Below are 8,226 nucleotides of genomic sequence, written 5' to 3' on the forward strand. Positions count from 1 at the left end.
ATACCCTTTCTAACTCCAGCCACTTTACAGAGTAGACTGGGTGCTTTTTATGTGACACCAGCACTGGCAAGGTGTTTTGCCATGGTTTTATGGTTGGATACCCTTTCTAATGCTTACCACTTTACAGAGTGGGCTGGGTGCTTTTTATATGGCAGCAGCACCAGTGAGGTCACCGAATAACTTGCAAGACAAAGATCCCTTAACTGAGAGTGGGTGTAGTATTGAAAGAGGTTTGAAAGAGGTGGCTTTGTGCCAGGTGATGAGCATTTAAACTATGATAGAGGAACAGAAACAGGTGTCTTGTTGTAAAGAAGATAAACGGTTACCCTAGTCTGAGGGAGAAAGAAAGTGAGAGAGAGGAAGAGTGTGAGAGAGTGAAAGTAAGAGAGAGTGAGAGAGATAGTTGCAATGTGTAAGGCATGCTGTCGAGACACAAGGAGGTGAATATAAATGGAATGGGAGATGATTGTTCAGGGTGCATGAATAAGGAGTTCACAAAGGTGCAGAAGTGTGAGAGGTGAGTGAAAAGGGGAATGCTGCAAGTGATGAAACACAGGTATATTAAAGAGCAAGAGGGAAGACAGGAGAGAGAGGGATGATTTAACAGTGTTGATATACAGAGGGAGGGGAGAGAAAAGCCTTGTGTATGAAGAAGAAATGTAGTTTGGTTCATTGGGGGTAAGGTGTGTGATTTAATATTACATGTGGATGGAATAGATAGCACTTCCAGAACTCAGTTTTGCTGAGGTGGGAGGTTCTTCTCAAGAAACTCATATTGCCAGACAACTCAGTCCCTTGTCATATCCTCTATGAGGCCCAACATCTTGAGATTAACCCTCATCATTTCATCCCATGTCTTCCTGGGTCACCCTCTTCCACAGGTGTCATCCACTTTAAGTTATTGACACTTCTTTATACAGCTGTTCAAACCAAGTTAGCCATCTCTCTTGCATGCTGGATCTGATTCCTCTTATGCCAAACTTTTCACTCAGCACATTTGCACTTTGTTGGACATGCACACTGATGTTGCACACCCATTGGAACATACCTCTCCAGGCAAAAAGAATAATTTTAGAATACAGACACATGTACATGCACACACACACACACACATTTTAAATAACAATGATTCTAGCTTACATTATTATTGCTGTACAACCCATTAAAAATAATGCTATACTATATTACAAAGCATAGCCCTCTAGATTTTAGCCAACACTCTTATATATAGATTGATGTAAAAACCATATCTTTATGTATAATATATTTATGGACATTAAAAGTAGAATCAGCTGGAATACTTTCAATCCTGTGTTGGGATTTCATCTGGAACCCAAACCCTCTTTCATTGTCCACAGAAACACTAATTACAAAATCTTCTACTATATAAGTAAATCAGACAGACTAATTGTATAAATTGCACAGTTGTCATTGTGTGGTTAAGAAGCTTGCTTCTCAATCATGTGGTGTTACGTTCAGTCCTACAGCACAGCACTGTGAGCAAGTGTCTTCTAGTATAGCCATGGGCTGACCAAAGCCTTGTGACTGAGTTTGTTAAACAGAAACATATGCAGTTATAGAATACATATATACACACATACATACAAACATACATACATACATGCATACATACATACACACATAATACATACATACGTACACACACACACACATATATATATAGGTTATGAGAGGTAATAGTGTCAAGAAGACCCAAAGGCGTCAGGTAATGCTGAGTAAGTGCTATGGACAAACTATAGTTAAGCGCCAGGTTCAGTGATTATGTGAATGAGGAGTCCAACGTAGGTCATATATCAGTATGCGTATATATAAAAAGATAACAGATTGAGATAAAAATCCAAGGCTGTGAAGGATTTCAGAACATTTATAAAGAGAAGGTCTTACAGCTGTTTCTGGGATATTTTATCTATCCCTTCATCGGAGACGGTGTGAGACAATGGTTAAGCAATAGTTAATTTAGATAAGATATGCAATAGAAAGTGAAGTGGAGGAATGAAAACAGATGTGAGATATTCAAGGATATTGTATCTGCAGTTCCATTATTTAGGCAGAATGGTATACAAATAAGATTCCTGTACCTTCTCTGTAAGTTCCAATAGTATTTAAAATTGGTCATTCCAAGCATTGATTTTGTAAATGGTATTATTGAATTGAGGGATTTTTGAAGTGACTTAAAAGTTGGGAATGTGTTTGTAAGGTCAAATCAAAGACAGGAAGAGAGGAAAAAAGAAAAGAAAAAAAAAGAAAATCAGGGAGAGAGATAATAAAGAAATGAAGAGAGGGAAAGTGTATTGGTTAGTGGTCAGTCAGGATAAATTGATAGAAGGAATGGGGAGGTAAGGGTGACAGAGAGAAAGATATGAGAGTACAAAGAGATGAGAGGCTAAAGAGTAAAGGAGTGTCAGGTAGAAGGAATGGGGGTGAGGGTGATAGTGAGAGAAAGATATGAAAGCATAAAGAGATGAGAGGGTAAAGAGTAAAGAAGAGTCAGGTATGTAGTGATAGAGCCTAAGGGAGGGGCAGAGAAAGGGAGGTAGGTGTAGTAAAATGGTGGAATGAAGAATTTGGGAATATAGGTTAGGTTGCTTAGAGGACAGGTAAGTGCTTAGTAGTAGAAGAATATATATATGTGAGGATGTACACACATGCATATATTAAACATGTATATAAATATCTACACACATCAACACCTACACATATAACACATACTCATATGTATATGTATATGTGCACACCCATACATACATACATACATATATATATATATATTATATATATATATATATATATATATATATATATATATATATATATGTATATATGTGTATGTATATATATATATGTATGCCTGTATGTATATCTATATGTACGTATATATATATATATATGTATGTATGCATATATCACATATATATATATATTTGTATATATATGTATGTGTATGTGTTTGTGTGTACCCTTGTCAAGACATTATGCATTATATGATTGTTGTAAATGAGCAGAACCATCATACAAATGCGGTTATTTGTTTCCACTCTTCCATAAAAAACATATCTAGTTATGGGAAAATATTTCCTTATTTCGAAGCAGGTGATAGTTGGTGATAGGATGGAACATCTGCCCTATCAAATTCTCTCCCACTCAAGCAAGTGTAAAAAAATGGACATTAAATGATAATGATGGTGAGGAACATGATGATGGTGACAATGATGATGATGATAATGATGATGAAAGCATTATTGGCACTTAGCTTGATAAACGAATTACTGAGGCATTAACAGTATTTAATTTGTTTCAGTGCAATACTATACTCCGCATAATATCTGTAGATTTTAGGCAATACCTTATGTAGAGGCAAATACAAACACTGCATTTATATATGGATGGAAAATGAGAGTTCAGCTGGTCCAGTTTCAGCCCTATGTTGGGTTTTCATTAGAGACTGAGCCAAATTCTTCCTTATGGCAAAGCTATGCTACTTTTCAAGATATAATTATCAGAGTGTTATCAGTGAGTACTGATATTCACTTCTATTTAGGAGCAGATATGAAATTTAAAGTTTGCACTCATTATATTTCTACTGTGAAACATGAAAATGTGAGATAGCATTAAACAAAATATTTTAAATGTACAATGTACATTGTACATTCCAGTAATGACAATGAAATTGTTTTCTTCAACATAGAATATTATTTGAGAGACCTGTGTGCATAACTCTTCACTACTTCGGAAGAAAGGTACCTCTGGCAGATGTTTTGTCTTAAATAAAATCTCTTATAGATATGCTGTATTAAAAAACAAAATATACATCATCCAAGTAGTGGATAGCAAGAACATCACATGCATTTAAACCTTCTTGAGTCTTATCAGTGACATATACTTGAAGCTCAGATGAAATTTGTCACCTCCAATATATAAAAAATAGTGAATAATGGATTCACTGATATTGCAAATAGCCCTGAGCTGAATAAAAACTCTGCAATGACTTTTCATCTAATATATATTGTGTTTTTAACACAGAACATCTATAAGAGATATAATTTTGAATAAAAACCAGAGCACCTTGCTTGTCAGTGGAGTATATATACTAAGTATGATAGATGACTACTGTAAAGCATTTTTATCCAAATTGCTAACATTCTGCCAATCTACTAAGTTTACATGGTGTTTGTTGAAATTTGTGTACAAAATCTTCTGGAAAGTTTGTAATACTTTTTAACAAAGATTACATATGAAATATCTTTTACTATTTTTCTCGAAATATTATGTGAATGAAGCATGCACTTATAGTTTAAACACAGATAAATATGTCTTTCCAATTATGTAAACTATAGTGATATTTTTGCATAAAAACTTAACTGGGAACATTCTGAGAGAAAATATTTCTGAAAATTTTCTTTGTTTTATATGAATGAGAAGAAATAATTTTGCAAATAATTGATGTATCCACTTTATAAAAATATTCTTAATGGCTTCATTTTGAGTGAAGATTAGGATATGTTGAATTACTTGTTGATCATTTTAAATGTATATTATGTATCTAATTCCTTCGAGGTAGTTTATATTTCAATATATCAGTCAACATTTTGAAATATTCAGCTGACTAATTGAAAAATAGTAACAAACAAAAAGTAAAAAAATTGAAAGGTATTTTGAAAAATAAAATTAGCAAGAATTATCTTAGTATTGAATATCTTAGCAGCCAGAGGGCCAATATGACAAATACTGAACATGGCTGTGTCATGGGAAAATAAATGCTTCAGATTCAAAATTGAAATTGAAAATGAAATGTTACCTTAAAAATGACTAAAAATTTTAATTTAGATGCTTTTAAACTAATTTAATTTATTTTGGTTCTGTTTTATACATTAAAAAATTATCAATATTAAAATTGCTAAAATATTTTCCAAATGCTTAAAGTTTTATTGTCATTAAAAATGATATTGTGTATTCATTAAAGGAAAATGTTCTGCTTATGTGTTGGAAGGCAATCATTGAGCTAAATGGTAATGAAAAACAAAATGAAAATTGGCCAAACAGTAGAAGGCAAATTGCTAAAATGCTACACATAAAACAATAACGAATTGATTGCATTTCTGTTTTTGGTGAAGAATCCTTACATAAAGAGTAAAAATAGGAAATAAATTCATACTTAAATGAAGGTAGTGAAAGCTATTTAGCAAAATATTCTTAATAAATAGCAAAAACGAAATTATATGCTGCTATCTCTCATATTAAATGAAAGAGTCTCATTTTAGTGTGTCATTTAATCAGTTCTTAAATAACAAACTCTTTAAACAATTTCTGCATATATCCTAGAAAACATTTTTTGAAGAAAATTTATCAATTTATTTTGCAGATCTAGTTGTTTCACATCAGCTTTACCTATTCTCTTTTATCTATACTCTGCTTCTTTCAAATTTATCTTTTGCATTCTCTATTTTCTTAATATTTATATTTTATTTTTACTTACTTTCTGACTAAATACAAATTGTTTTTCATATGTGTGTTTTTTTTGTTTTTTAATCTTTAACCTTATCAGATAACTTTTCATTTTGTTCAACACTAACCTTCTCTGCTCTTGATAGATTTCATTTATTTCTGCTGCTGTGGTGGACATATTGGTGAAGTGATCAAAGAACTTACATAGCTAAGCTATCTATGACACTTGAGAAAATGGTAGTATGCATACAAATAATGAGACGTTTGTTTTCATTTATTCCATTTGTGTTTTTGTTCTTTGAAATTGAATATATATATATATATTTTTCCTCTTCAGTTAGCAATTCATTTTCACATTGACATTTAATATAGACATTTTCCCATGTTTTATTCAAAAGTCTTATATTTGGAAGTGATATTCATTTTTTTTCCTTTTTGGTGTCTCTATAGGCTTCAATATGATAGCGTTAGTATTAACAGCCTCATAATGGTAAAGCTTATGTCATTCAGGATTCTTAGCAAACTGTATTGCGCAGGTCTGTTAGTGATTCGATACACTCTGAAATTGATAAATCTATCACTCCAGGTATAGACAAATTACTGTTTATGTACATGATCTAAACTTGTGTATATTCCTTTAGCAAATTAATCTGAAGGCTACATAGAGAGCACATTCTAGTATTTCACAGCAAGTGACAGCGTTTTTTTAGCCATACACTTATCTTCTCAGTAACATTAGCACTTATTAGTCCAGAAATATATAAGTTAGACATCAAAGTTACATGAAATAGTCCATGTCATAGAGAAATGTTGACTAGTCACAATTAAACTTTTACAAATAATCAGGACATAATAGGATGTCAATTTTCTTCTTTTTATATTCTGTTATAGCAGTAAAGTACCTTGAGTGAGGGACGTGAAGATTTTCAAATTTAACTTATCTTTGGATTGACTTAGCCAGTAGTAAAAGTTAGTGGTGGTCAGTGAATATCCTTAGTAGATATTCTGACAGAAAATTTCATAATCATTATATTGACTTTGAAATCAGAAATTGTATGTTTCACTAAGATTATTGGGCTGAATTATATCTTGCAATACCTGATAACTTTTAGATAACAGCTAAATTAGAATCCTAATTGCCAATATTCAAGCATGTTCACTATACATGTTATGTTATCTCATATCATTTTCAGTTTAGAGTATTCCCAGTTTGAAGAATATAATGGTTTCTTTAATTTTCAAGGTCAAATTGGATGAGAAGGCCAAACCTGACATTAGATTTACAAGCATGATTATGGATAGTTAGAGAGCTATAGAGCTTTTTTATGAAGGTGACATCAATTTTCTTTGATCATAATGTTACAAGGCAGCACATTGCAAAGTTACCTGGATGCATCTTTTGACAGAGTCAAGTAGACAATGTCAGAAACAAATAGAGGCAAGTCTTTTATCTTATTGCCTGCCAAGTCCTGCATTTATTTAATGTGACACTCAAAGAAAACTAATGTTAAAACTAAGCTGTTAATCTGTACAACCAAGATCAATGCTAGCAGTCACTGAAACAAAATTACAGGGATCTCGGCAGAGATTGTTGCCAGATGGCCTTATTGAGATTATTACTAAAGGAGCAACATGAAGGTTTAATCTGAGGTGAGAGCTGCATTCACCTTTGGTAAGAGGAATTGAGCTTAGCCTGAATGATTAGGCAGTAGCTCTGAAATTTAGTGTTTAAAAGGAGGGGGAAGCCAGTAAAGGTTTATTGCTGAATTATCATAAATCACTACATTCAGAATGGTGTGTTCTCTCATCTCAGTTTTAGTGTAGTATTCCCTATTGTTAGACAAATAAAATAAATAAATAAGCTTGAAGAACACAGTATTGCAAGATTAAACAATCCATACAAGGTACAGTCTCACAGCAGAGATGCAGAAGAATATTTATTCTTTCTGAAGTATTGGCATCTGAACATAACCTTTTAGGATACTATTATTTAAATTCATGTTAAACGAAAATTAAAGTGATAAACTGGTTGATAATATTCATAAAAGAAACTGTGTTATATTAATGAAGAAATATTTTTTCCACTTGAGTGTTTATCATTAAAATACAAGTTTTATAAAGGCAAGCAAACACTCTATCTCATATGAAGTTATTCAACTTAACTGTATAAACTGAATCTTTCTAAATAAAGTCTAAGCTATCTTGAAATTGGAGAACATACATTCCAAGAAGTTCATTTTCAAACACTGTTTCCACAACTGATTAGATTCATGTGGCTTACTCATCAATTATATTACAAGAACAATCTGTGCATGAGTAATGTGTTGTATATATTATGTTTATTCAACAGATATATGTTTACATATAATCTGATTTTAAATAAGGACTTCAAAACAATATAGAAAGCAGTAGCAAAATTGTGGAATCAGCAGAAACCACTATTCCTAGTGTTCATTAGCTTTTAAAATTTGGTTTACATGACAATACGGGGACAAACCATACAAAAGATTGCTTTGATGCACTTCTAAATGTTTTAAAATTTCCTGCTTGACAAAACGTAATGTAAACTAACAGAATGGTGTAAGAGGATTTTGAATTTGAATTTATATTTTGATGATGCAACCCCAATTATCCTCTCCAAAGAAAATGAGTAAAACTTGTGCAGCTCATTTTTCTTTGGTTGCATAACATTTGGTGTGTGTGTGTGTGTGTGCGTATATATATATATATATACTAGCTGAAGGTGACCCGCTCTACGCGCGG

The 8,226-nt window shown here is 32.3% G+C and overlaps 1 long non-coding RNA gene across 1 annotated transcript in view; it reads left to right on the forward strand.

The window, feature by feature from the left end:
- The window catches only part of LOC118766169, a 27,813-nt gene extending 25,902 nt beyond the window's left edge, over positions 1-1,911 (forward strand). Inside the window, exon 3 of the long non-coding RNA XR_005002084.1 lies at positions 1,685-1,911. This is a non-coding gene — a long non-coding RNA (uncharacterized LOC118766169). The remainder of the gene's footprint in view (positions 1-1,684) is intronic.
- Positions 1,912-8,226: the final 6,315 nt, after the last annotated feature.

This window comes from Octopus sinensis, linkage group LG1, assembly GCF_006345805.1.
Source record: "Octopus sinensis linkage group LG1, ASM634580v1, whole genome shotgun sequence".
Taxonomy (NCBI): Eukaryota; Metazoa; Mollusca; class Cephalopoda; order Octopoda; family Octopodidae; genus Octopus; species Octopus sinensis.